Genomic DNA, 13,048 nt, shown 5'->3' on the forward strand with positions numbered 1-13,048 from the left:
TGATTCAAAGGACCTATATTGTCCCATTGCTGTCACGGTGACACAGTTACCCCCATGTCACATTCAGGTATTCAGGGCAGGTGGAAACTCATTTCCACAGGCACACTCTATGGACACATAGCTGGCTCTCAGTGTACGTTTCCCTGTGTCAGCAGCCCAAGACTCCATTCCACCAGTCCCCCATCCAGACCTCTCTAATCCTGGGGGTAATTATTGTCCTGACATGCACCAGTGGCTTCCTGGCTGGGGGACTTAAGCACTCCGTATTGTAGAAGCGCCACACCACTTAGTGTCCATGTCTACCATCATTCAGGCATCAGCTAAATCTGGCCAGAGTTATTATGAAACTCCTCACCCTCATAAAGAGGGGGAGATTAGCTGTAATTGTATATTAATTATACATACAGTAAGAAAACACATACAAGTAGTGCATCGTGGGTCTCGTGAAAACACATACCAGACGGTATAACCTACTACTGGACCTCTGTCTCCCCCCAGTGAACAGTGAACGCAATCCAGATATTTTGGAACCAAAACGTGACAGATAGTATCACCGAGTTTCTAAACTCAGAGGCACAACATCGCAAGACTTCCGGGAACGCTTGCGAAACAGACCAAATAGACCAGGAAATTCTCTCATTCAGAAGTCAAAATATTCTACCTTAGCTGTTCCTTTTCTCGAAATCTAAAGGCACAACCTAGATTATAGCCAATGTCTTAAGTAGTTGAACATGTTATTACTCTAACCTCATGAAAGTGGCAAACTGACACGTTTTAATTTTCGACAAAAATAACTTTATATTGAAGGAGTGCCTTTTATTTGACGGCCTGCAAATAAATAAATACATTCTTCGCATCTTCATACTAATAGTATGCAATAACAACGCCAGATGAGATACAGGTTCTCTGGCCTACACTGCCCCCCTGTGGCATGTCTTGGAGTGGTGTATCACCTCAAATGAACCAAGCACATCTGAACAACATCACAATAGACCCATTTCCTGGCCGCGTCATGAAAAGTTGCACGCAGTTTCACATCAGAAAGGGCCTTGTTTTACATTGAAGTGACCATGAACACATGCAACTCACGTAAGTTAATACACTTGTACCTGTATACGGCTTGAAAATGGCAGATTTGGGCACTAAATAAGCGCCTAAATTGAAACACAGTGGCTGTAGAGTAACATGCTATAAATGACGTCAGAGCTCAGGCTCTACGCATCACAGCGCTGTATGGGTTTTGACCGACAGGCGTTCTGAACTTGAGCACCGCATGCAACAAGAAGTTGCCCCCATCCCTTCCGCTAATTGGGCAACTTTTGCTAATGTTTTGTTGTCTGACTGAGGGAAATGCTGTATATTAACACTCCTGTTGTGTTCGTTTCATGTTAATTAAAGGGGTCGGTCCAAAATGACCGGCCCATTATAGCTGATTATAAATCCATAATAATACATATATTATCACCTAATGTTGTGTTAGGTTCTTGTGAACATTACAAGTTTTGAACTTCTATTTGCTATTTATGGCCTGTAGGCCTCATTGACCTGAGCTCATACAACTCGTTTTTGAGTAAAAAAGCATAATGTATGGATTATTTTGACTATAACAAATACTCAGATGAAACACATTGTGCTATTTATCACAGAATACTTTGTGTCAAAGTTTAACATGGACTCTCTCCTCCTCATCAGGGTCATGATCAAAGATATGATCAAGAGCCTCACATACAGTATATCATCTGGTCATTGTGCTGCCACAGAATGAATTGTGAACAAGGCCTCAAAAAAGCTTTATATACCAGAGCTGCGAGAAAAGTTCTATATATTAGGGGCAGGGTTGTGTTCCTAACAAAACATATATTGTACAAGTGTGCTTGCTCTAGTTCCTCCACGGCACAGCTAGGAGACCTCAAAAAAGCACCCAAAGACTATTCTTTGAGTCATAAAAGTGCATTGAAATTACACGGGCACACTTTGGAGAAGCGTGTGGCCACCTCTAACTAAAACCCTTAGTCCTCTCACTCAAACCCTTGTCATTTGTTTGTCTTATGTTGCACCTACCCCACATTTTCCAGGGATATTCTCATCGTGTTACTGAATGTATCCAGAGTATTTTCGGACTTTGTTATCAACAAACGCGGCAAAAAGTACAGCAAATGTAAAACGCACATCAAATCGACAGTTCGGACTCGGTCTCATGTCGGTCCTCAACTTTGCTCTAATCATTTCCTCGTAATCTACCAAACGGTTCCCTGCATGCTTATTCTTCTGTAAGAAACATGTCAATGTATTCCCATCCATTCCCATCCAATTCCCACAAGTCTAAAGGGTTAACAAACACGTAATAAGATGGCCATCCTCTGCAACATTTTTTATTAACTAGGCAAGTCAGTTAAAGAACAAATTCTTATTTACAATTACGGCCTAGGAACAGTGGGTTAACTGCCTTGTTCAGGGGCAGAACGACAGATTTTTACCTTGTCAGCTCGGGGATTCGATCTAGCATCCTTTTGGTTACTGGCCCAACGCTCTAACCACTAGGCTACCTGCCGCCCCACATTGCAGATGTCTACGGATAATTGGTTACCTAGCAAACCAGCGAGGCAAGGTAAAATATCTCAAATAGAGCTAGAAAAAGCCAGAAGAAGAATATACTTGTTGAGCATAGCTAATCAGTCTTATGTGTTTACATGGCAATCATTCACTCACTGCTAAGTTTTGTCAAGGTCCCAACATCAGTGTATAGCTACTCTGCTACAGGGATTTATGATGCAAGCATTTATTTTTTTACTTGTTTTATTTCACCTTTAACCAGGTAGGCTAGTTGAGAACAAGTTCTCATTTACAACTGAGACCTGGCCAAGATAAAGCATAGCAGTGTGAACAGACAACAACACAGAGTTACACATGGAGTAAACAATAAACAAGTCAATAGCACAGTAGAATTTTTTTTTAAAAAGAGTCTATATACATTGTGTGCAAACGCATGAGGAGGTAGGCAAATAATTACAATTTAGCAGATTAACACTGGAGTGATAAATGATCAGATGGTCATGTGCAGGTAGAGATACTGGTGTGCAAAAGAGCAGAAAAGTAAATAAATAAAAACTGTATGGGGATGAGGTAGGTAAAATGGGTGGTCTATTTACCGATGGACTATGTACAGCTGCAGCGATCGGTTAGCTGCTCAAGCATGCGCACGTATGTATGACTTAACATGGCATTTGCTTGTAAACACAACATTTCTCTATATAGGTTGGTTATACAATGCCAAAGTCGGGACACAAACACTTTTTTTATTATCCATTTTGTATTTATATGCATATATATTTTAAAAAATGGCTATTGTGTTAATCCATAGAGAAAATGACAATAGATATGTGGCCTGAGCACGGCCGGTCCTGGCCGTTTTGCCACCCTAGCATGGCAAAAAAAACTGCAGGCCCTACTAGAATAGGAAGCAAAATGATTACTTTGAAAAGACGTCTAAAATATGTATTTTTCTAGATGTTGGAAGTCAGGTTCACTTTAGGTTCTGAATTAAAGGTGAAAATACGTATTTTCCGGGCATTGAAATCAGGTTAATTTTCAGTTCTGAATGAAGTTGAAAAGACGTAATTTATAGACAGACATATGTTTGAGCCAAATCAAGGCTGGTTTAGACCGGTCAAAATCTGAACCAAAAATAGACGCCTATGATTGGGTTCAGATTTGATCCGGACTGGACCAAAAACCAACGTCCCTGGACGTGCAAACCAAGGCCGGTCTGGACTGCACCAAAAAAAGACATCCGGACAGGACAAAAAAAAAGACATCAGTGTCAGTCCGTGCCTACGATGTCGCCTGAAATGGAATTTTAGGAATGCCCATCTATGTGGGAGGCCTAACCTTTTGTAAAACACCAAAAAAAGAAGACAAAAAAGGACGGCCGATCGGGTCAGGACCAAAAAAAGACATCTAAAAGACGGCGTGTAGTCTACCATGTTGGCCACAATGGCATTTTATGAATGCCCATCCATGTGGTAGGCCCACCGTTTGTAAAACAGGCCGTTGCCTTGGCTTTATTAGTCCTGATTCCTGTGACCTGATCACTTTGGCTATTAAAGCTCAGAAAATCAGCTACATGAACCTATTTGCAATGTGTTTACACAGCGGGAAATGTAGCAGGATTTTCTCATTTTCACTATGATCAGCTTGTAAAAAAAGGTACGGATACAAAACTTGAAACCACTGATCATGACAATTAAGCCCATGGGGCCCAAACTCCTGGACAGCGGTTGTGAGTAGCTTGTCCATTCCATATTGTCCATTTCACTTTGACCTGTCCTGTTTTTAGGATATACCGTTGGTCAACATGTCCGCGCATTTTGTATTCGACTGGGCGCCATTTAGGTTAGGCGATTTGATCTGAGAAACCTACACGATGTAGACGTTTTTCCGTCTCATCACATTGTCGTCCATTTCATCTCCAGCCTGTTGGCTACAGGAAAGGCCACATACTCTTTGCTATATTTTCCACATGATTTATGTTACAAAATTGTTGTTGTTGTTGATGGAACGTTGTTAGGAGCAGCGATGCATCTCCCCAACAGCACTCTGGAGAGGCGCGCTGGGAATGGACAAGATAAATATGTTGCGTCCCTGACTTTGACAAAGCGGACACTGCTTATCACAGGGCGGCATCAGCGCTCACCTAAAAAGCCCAAGTGACACTGGTTGAAAGAATTTGTCATTGTTTTGGGGGCAGAATTATGTGTTGATGGAGGTGCATCCTGGTCAGTTTAACTCAGACAATCCTGCCATAGGCATCCGCCTAATCCTGCCTAAAGAGCAGGCCGGCCCTGGGCCTGAACATGGAATCAAATGACAAAACGGGTCACCCACCTGGTTTATACCTGCTGAGCCCTCTGGGTGTACTTGGTGGATCCAGTGATCTGAAAAAGCAATTAAAACAGTATGTAAACCTCCTGTACAGTTCAAACTGCCAAGCCTTTGCAGTCCTCCGGCTGTGGTAACAGTGGACACATCAACAGATCATGTAGTAGCATCAAACAACCACTAGATGGAACTCTTGAACTACTCACATTTTTAGTAAGCGAGCGCTTTCTTATTAGAGCCCAACCTCTGACAACACAGCACTGAATAGCCCCCACACCACAGTAGGATAATTCAGCAAGTGCTCTATCCTGTTGAGAATGCACTGTAACAGACAGAGTTCACATGAAGGGCTGTGATGATGATCCGAAGTGGACACACTAGGAGGGTGAGCGTATGGACTCCGCTCACTGCTTGGTTTGTCAGTGTGCCACGGGGTCGGTCTGACTTGACAGTGGAGCTGCCTCTAAACCTAACCTGAAACTACAGGCCAGAAATGAACTAAGTATTGGACAGAATTACACTCTCCCCTTATCCAATATCAACAGAGTTACAGCCTACTCTGGCAGCCCACAGAACTCAAAGTCAAAGTAACAATTGTAGGTGCAGGGAGCCTGGGCCGGCCAACAAGAACAATTGAACATTCCATGGGTATTGTTATGGTGACATGGTACCCTCACGCGTGTTCTAAGTGTGTGTGCATCTTATTCAAAACAGCTGAATTTAATTCAAGGGCACAGATGCTGCCTGCTGGACATCACAGAGACGCACTTCCTTCGACACGTCACAACTTCCTCTACAGACGGCTGCAGGCATTCACAGCTCCAGAATAACGCTAACGCGGCCCTCCGTTCCTACATAGACCGACTGCACGCCCCATTCCAAAAACGGCAGCTTCAGCTTTACAGCACAACGGTTTGTGCCATGGTTCAGATGTTCAAGCAGTACGCACTCTCGTGTTCTCCTGGCCTTTATCAACATCAAAATGTACTAACTGCTTTACTTAAAACAGCTCTGAATCTCCTGTTTGCCTCGATTCATCGTAGATCATTCCAGGTCATTCCTCAAAGTATTTCTTCATGACAAAGCCATGGGAAGCGTTCTCACATGCATTGCACAGATAGCAATCTGCGGATAAGTGGTGAGGAAGAAAAGGCCCTCTATAGCAAACTGCCCTGCTCTTTCCCCTGCTTCACCCTCCTATCTGCATGCAGGTCTCATCAATACTTTGACAGCTTAATCAGTTACTGGTGTCAGCTGCATCCTTTCTCTCATAATGCTAGGGACTAGGGACAGGGGAGAGGGGAGTAATCAGCCCAGGCTCTGGGGTTGCGTCCCAAACGGCACCCATCCTACTCCCTACCTCGTGCACTAGTTTTGGTGTAACACAGTTTTCTTGACCCCCCCCACCAAGGTTAGACCCCCCACACCCTCCATAAAAAAAACAAATGTGGAATGCGTCAGCCAGACTTGCATTATTGATGGTCTTTCTGTGGTACCAGGGCATGTAGCCTATAGTCTTGCTTTAGGCATTTTACATTTACATTTTTGTCAATTAGCAGACACTCTTATCCAGAGAGACTTACAGCAGTGAGTGCGTACAGCAGTGAGTGCATACAGCAGTGAGTGCATACAGCAGTGAGTGCATACAGCAGTGAGTGCATACAGCTGTGAGTGCATACAGCAGTGAGTGCATACAGCAGTGAGTGCGTACAGCAGTGAGTGCGTACAGCAGTGAGTGCGTACAGCAGTGAGTGCATACAGCAGTGAGTGCATACAGCAGTGAGTGCGTACTTTAACTATTGGATCAATATTTATTGGCAGGCCAATTTGGTGATTATTTTTCTCATGTTAAGCCTAACATTTTGCGAAGCTATACATGGTGTCGCAAAGCTGCCATGATTTAATGAAATTCAAACATTGCAGATTGTATCTTTTTTTTTTTTAGATACAACAGCATAGTAATCAGCAACCAATATGTTTTGATTTGCTTGAGCCCTTAAGAACTGTTATCCACTAAAAACGATCTGTCTGCATCTGCCGATTCATTTCCTGTCCCGTATCCTGATTAACTATATAGGAAGCTCTGGGACAAGTCATCTCTTTCCGTAACGTGTTGAGGCCGGAAAATAAGGGGAAGGCGGAGGTTCAATTAAAGACGTTACAGAACTGCTGTATTTGAATCACCACTCCCTTCTTCCCAGTTTCCCTGATGTTGCTACGGCAATCTAGCTGTTTTTACCATTCTGTCACTTCTGCGGAGAGATCGCTTTCTAAACTACAACTTGGACCCCTGAATAAACTCCACTCAATCCACTGGCACCCTCGGAGCCTTTACCACAGCATTTGTTCACCGATATCCCCTTACTTTCAATCGATGATTTCTATTTCAAGGCCTGAGGCACTTTGATCAGTCACATTCTTGACGCCCAAGAAACAAATACCTAGCCTTCTAGCGCATATGGAAATGAAAAAGATTTATGAATGACTTTTTTTTCGGATAAAAAGGGGCTGCGGCAGTGGCTCTGGTCAAAAGTAGTGCACTACAAAGGGAATAGGGTGCCATTTGGGACAAAGCCCAGAGGGCTATGGGGCAGGTTACTCAGGCAGAACCACATGTGCTGAGGGTAATTTGGTACACCAGTGATTCTATTTGATGTTTTATGGTGCTTGATGTTTAGGGTAATTTCCCTATGCAGAGAGAGAGACTGTGTGACAATGGTTTGAAAACTCAGTGTGTTAAGACAGAGTATTGGTACAATTTACAGTGTCCATAGTGCATCTAATTGCCAAGGAAATATGACAAAAATAATAAAAGCACATTTTGTGGGAGCCACATGCAAATATTCCAGTCTTTCTTTAAAAAAAAGAAAGACTGGATATCTCCTCACTGAATCATGCAGAGAAAACAAACATTCCCACAGTCTAATGTTTGAGAGGAGCACACAGTGTAACGAGTGTGGTGAGAGTCAGAAAGCAAGTTCAGAGAGTGTGTGTTTTAATAAATAACCACAAACAACGCACAGACATGACACAGGAACAGAAACAATGGCACCTGGGGAAGGAACCTGAGGGAGTGACATATATAGGGAAGGCAATCAGGGAAGTGATAGAGTCCAGGTGAGTCTGATGACGTGCAGGTGCGCGTGACGATGGAGACAGGTGTGTGCCATAACGAGCAGTCTGATGACCTAGAGGCCGGAGAGAGAGCACACCCGACACACAGTCTCTTTCTGAGCGTGGACCTCGTTAAGGGCTGATAGAGCTATCATTGTCCACAACCAGACCACAGAATGAGAGTGAATGAGAGGAGGAATAACATTTTGGTAGGTAGAAGGTTGCTGTGAACAACGCACTTACATATTGTATTGTGTGTGTATTGTGAGACGAAGAACCTATGGATCTTCCCTCTTCTTCCTGAGGGGAGTTCACTTCCTACCTCGTCTGTTCCGACCCCTTGTCCTGTACGGCTCCCTCCCGCTCCAGGGCACTTGTCCAAACTCTTCCAGTTGTATGCCTCTTGAATGAGCAGGGCAAGCCCATCATCACATCAACACAACTCATGTATGGGAATCAAAACAAATTCCTGCCGTGCAATAGTGAGACGGAGCATGGAGCATGCGACCAGTGATGTTGACTCACTGTCAGAGTGCTTTGCTTTCGAAAAACAGTCCTGATGTTGAGGGGTCTGGGGTGGCTCTTTTAAACACGTGAGAGTTAGTGTATAAGGCCATTTCTATTTCATTACATTGACGTTACATTGACATTATTGTAATGAGCAATCTTTTCACTGTTAAATATTGGTGTGTGAAACTTGTGTGAGACTGTAGCCTATGTAATGTTATGTTAAGTTACAAGTAGAGTTGAAACATTAAAGAAATGCTCCGGTACTTTAGCGACTAAGAAAGCATCCTTTAAACCTCTTGCTTTGGGCTGAATATTTCGATGTGTAGTTTATACATGCATAATCTATGAGCAGAATTACTGTCGTACCTAAATTAGCCACAAAATCCCTAGTTTGAAGGCGACTGTTTTCTTGAAGCTGTGCCGTGCCATTTTCCCTACAGTTCCCCCCATGTTGGCCAGCCCCCTAGCAATTTGAGTTCTAGCCAATGAGCTTCATTCAGCCCATCACATTTAAGTGATAGCTGGCAAGAGGTCTGCCCAGCATTATCCAATGAGGTTGCAGGGCTCAATGGACACAGCAAAGCGAGAGAGAGCAATGATGTGGTGAACATATCTGTAAATATATGATGTAGTACGCAACTTCCGGGGACCATTTTTGGATCGTGAGTGCTACTTTCAGAACTACTGGCTAAAAAGTATACAAGAATCTCTTTAAGGGGCAATCTGCAGTTAAGCGGTCACCCAAAACCTCTGAGGGATGGGACTGGTAAAAATGTGAGCTTTGGATGCAGGGACTGCCCATCTGTGATCAAAATGATAGTTTAAACCATGTTTTAAGGCTATACACTGGTGCAGTGGTCTGCACTGCATCTCAGAGCTAGAGGTGTCACTACAGACACCCTGGTTCGAATCCAGGCTGCATCACAACCGGCCGTGATTGGGTGTCCCATAGGGCGGTGCACAATTGGCTCAACGTCGTCCGGGTTAGAGTTTGGCCTGAGTAGGCCGTCATTGTAAATAAGAATTTGTTCTTAACGGACTTGCCTAGTTAAATAAAGGTAAAATATGATTTTTTTTAAATACAGTGTTTGTTTTCAACTACATTGTTTACAAACAAAGGAGTAAAACAAGTTTTTATTTTGGGTTCTGATTGGGTAAGACAATTTTACTAGCCTCATGAGGAATTTATAAGTTCTTCAAAAACCTATTCTTCAAAAATATAGTGAATTTAAAAGTCCAAAAGTGTATGCTTCAATCAAAAATTGCCCCTTTAACAATCTGGTTTATGATACTAACTAAAAAAGTAAAATCACTATTCATCTATTCACCGCTGGTAACATCCCTTTTAAATGATGATTGCATACTGATGGAGATACATGGCTATATACAGTTGAAGTCGGAAGTTGACATACACCTTAGCCAAATACATTTAAACTCAGTTTTTCACAATTCCTGACATTTAATCCTAGTAAAATTGCCCCGTCACCATTTTATTTTAAGAATGTGAAATGTCAGAATAATAGCAGAGAGAATGATTTATTTCAGCTGTTATTTATTTCATCACATTCCCAGTGGGTTAGAAGTTTACATACACTCAATTAGTATTTGGCAGCATTGCCTTTAAATTCTTTAACTTGGGTCAAACGTTTCGGGTAGCCTTCCACAAGCTTCCCACAATAAGTTGGGTGAATTGTGGCCCATTCCTCCTGACAGTGCTGGTGTAACTGAGTCAGGTTTGTAGGCCTCCTTAATCTCACACGTTTTTTAAGTTCTGCCCACACATTTTCTATAGGATTGAGGTCAGGGCTTTGTGATGGCCACTCCAATACCTTGCCTTTGTTGTCCCTAAGCCATTTTGCCACAACTTTGGAAGTAGGCTTGGGGTCATTGTCCATTTGGAAGACCCATTTGCGACCAAGCTTTAACTTCCTGACTGATGTCTTGAGATGTTGCTTCAATATATCCACATAATTTTCCCCCCTCATGATGCCATCTATTTTGTGAAGTGCACCAGTCCCTCCTGCAGCAAAGCACCCCCACAACATGATGCTGTCACCCCTGTGCTTCACGGTTGGGATGGTGTTCTTTGGCTTGCAAGCCTCCCCCTTTTTCCTCCAAACATAACGATGGTCATTATGGCCAAACATTTCTATTTTTGTTTCATCAGACCAGAGGACATTTCTCCAAAAAGTATGACCTTTGTCCCCATGTGCAGTTGCAAACCGTAGTCTGGATTTTTTTATGGCGGTTTTGGAGCACTGGCTTCTTCCTTGCTGAGTGACTTGTTTTACTGTGGATATAGATACTTTTGTACCGGTTTCCTCCAGCATCTTCACATGGTCCTTTGCTATTGTTCTGGGATTGATTTGCACTTTTCGCTGTCACGCCCTGACCTTAAATATCTTTGTTTTTCTATACATTTTGGTTAGGTCAGGGTGTGACTAGGGTGGGTACTCTAGTTTTTGTATGTCTAGGGGTTTTGTATTGTCTAGGAGGTTTTGTATGGCTATGTTGGCCTGATATGGTTCCCAATCAGAGACAGCTGTTTATTGTTGTCTCTGATTGGGGGATCATATTTAGGTAGCCATTTACCTCATTTGTGTTGTGGGATCTTGTCTATGTTCACATCAGTAGCTTCACGTTTCATTTGTTTTTTGTTGTTGTTTTGTTTGGTGAGTTTCAGTTTAAAATTATGTGGAAATTAATTTTACTCACGCTGCGCCTTGGTCTCATCATTATGGCGAACGTGACATTTGCACCAAAGTACGTTCATCTCTAGGAGACAGAACACGTCTCCTTCCTGAGCGGTATGACGGCTCAGGTACCATGGTCCCATGGTGTTTATACTTGCATACTATTGTTTGTACAGATGAACGTGGTACCTTAATGCGTTTGGAAATTGCTCCTAAGGATGAACCAGACTTGTGAAGGTCTACTTATTTTCTTAAAGTCTTGGCTGATTTCTTTTGATTTTCCCATGATGTCGAGCAAAGAGGCACTGAGTTTGAAGGTCGGCCTTGAAATACATCCACAGGTACACCTCCAATTGACTCAGATGATGTCAATTAGCCTATTAAAAGCATCTAAAGCCATGACATCTCTTTCTGGAATTTTCCAAGCTGTTTAAAGGCACAGTCAACTTAGTGTATGTAAACTTCTGACCCACTGGAATTGTGATACAGTGAATTACAAGTGAAATAATTTGTCTGTAAACAATTGTTGGAAAAATGACTTGTCATGCACTAAGTAGATGTCCTAATTGATTTGCCAAAACAATAGTTTGTTAACAAGACCTTTGTGGAGCGGTTGAAAAACGAGTTTTAATGACTCCAACCTAAATGTATGTAAACTTCCAACTTCAACTGTATACTCTGCAAAGCTACATCTGAAATACTGCATTGCTTCAACAGTAAAAAACGAAATATATCTATGTTTTATTGTCACATACACTGGATAGGTCAGGTGACATGTGTTGTTTTATAGGGTCAGCCGTAGTAGTATAACGCCTCTGGAGAAAATTAGGGTTAAGTTCCTTGCTAAAGGGCACAACGACAGATTTTTCACCTTGTCGGCTCGGGTATTCAAACCAGCAACTTTTCGGTTACTAGCCCAACGCTCTAAAGCTTCTATAACAGCATTATATTGTCATTGATAATACACTACAATTATGTCTGGTGTAATCATCAGAGGACAGGCCTACATACATATCCGACCCTACATACGATACATGCCTAATCGATTGTTCATACACTGTAACGGAAATCTGTCATTTATACAGTCATTTTGAGTATTATCAACAGTAAAACACTCTGAAATGTTTTACTGCAGCATACTGTAAATTATGGTGGGAAAATGTTGTGGATGGGGAAAGAATTGCTGTATTTCCAATGGTACTGTAATCAACCCCACAGAATACAGTGCCGTACGGTATCTTTGTAGGGCCTAAAACCTTTTGACCATTAGCAGGTGCATGCTATTGTTGTTTCTGTCTCATTAACATATTTTGAGGTGTGCCTTGTAAGAGGCTATATTTGTTGCACCTGTGAGTGAGAATGCTGTACCAATTTAACTCCTATGTAGTTATAGTGCCCCATCAGTTTGTATAAGTGACATAATGTGTCACGACTTCCGCCGAAGTCGGCTCCTCTCCTTGTTCGGGGGCGGCGGTCAGCAATCGACGTCACCGCCTTTCTAGCCATCGCCGCTCCATTTCTCATATATCCATTTGTCTTGTCTGGTTTTCATACACACCTGGTTTTTCATTTCCCCAATCAATCTAATTGTATTTAAGGTTGGTGGAGGTTTACGCCCGTGCATTGACTATCGAGGTCTCAATCAAATCACGGTGGGGTACAGTTATCGCTACGTTGATTGAGTCAATGCATGAGGCGCACTTCTTCACGAAACTGGATCTCAGGAGCGCGTATAACCTGGTGTATATCCGGGAGGGAGACGAGTGGAAGACGGCGTTCAGTACGACCTCAGGGCATTATGAATACCTCGTCATGCCGTACGGGTTGATGAATGCTCCATCAGTTTTCCAATC

The 13,048-nt window shown here is 42.6% G+C and overlaps 1 protein-coding gene across 2 annotated transcripts in view; it reads right to left on the minus strand.

Annotated features, from left to right (window-relative positions):
• LOC139413064 (double-stranded RNA-specific editase 1-like) overlaps positions 1-13,048 on the minus strand; it is a 70,276-nt gene that overhangs the window by 25,450 nt on the left and 31,778 nt on the right. For both annotated transcript variants that reach the window (XM_071160092.1, XM_071160093.1), the window contains exon 3: positions 4,885-4,934. The gene's annotated coding sequence lies outside the window, so the exon portion shown is untranslated. The remainder of the gene's footprint in view (positions 1-4,884; positions 4,935-13,048) is intronic.

This window comes from Oncorhynchus clarkii, chromosome 7, assembly GCF_045791955.1.
Source record: "Oncorhynchus clarkii lewisi isolate Uvic-CL-2024 chromosome 7, UVic_Ocla_1.0, whole genome shotgun sequence".
NCBI lineage: Eukaryota > Metazoa > Chordata > Actinopteri > Salmoniformes > Salmonidae > Oncorhynchus > Oncorhynchus clarkii.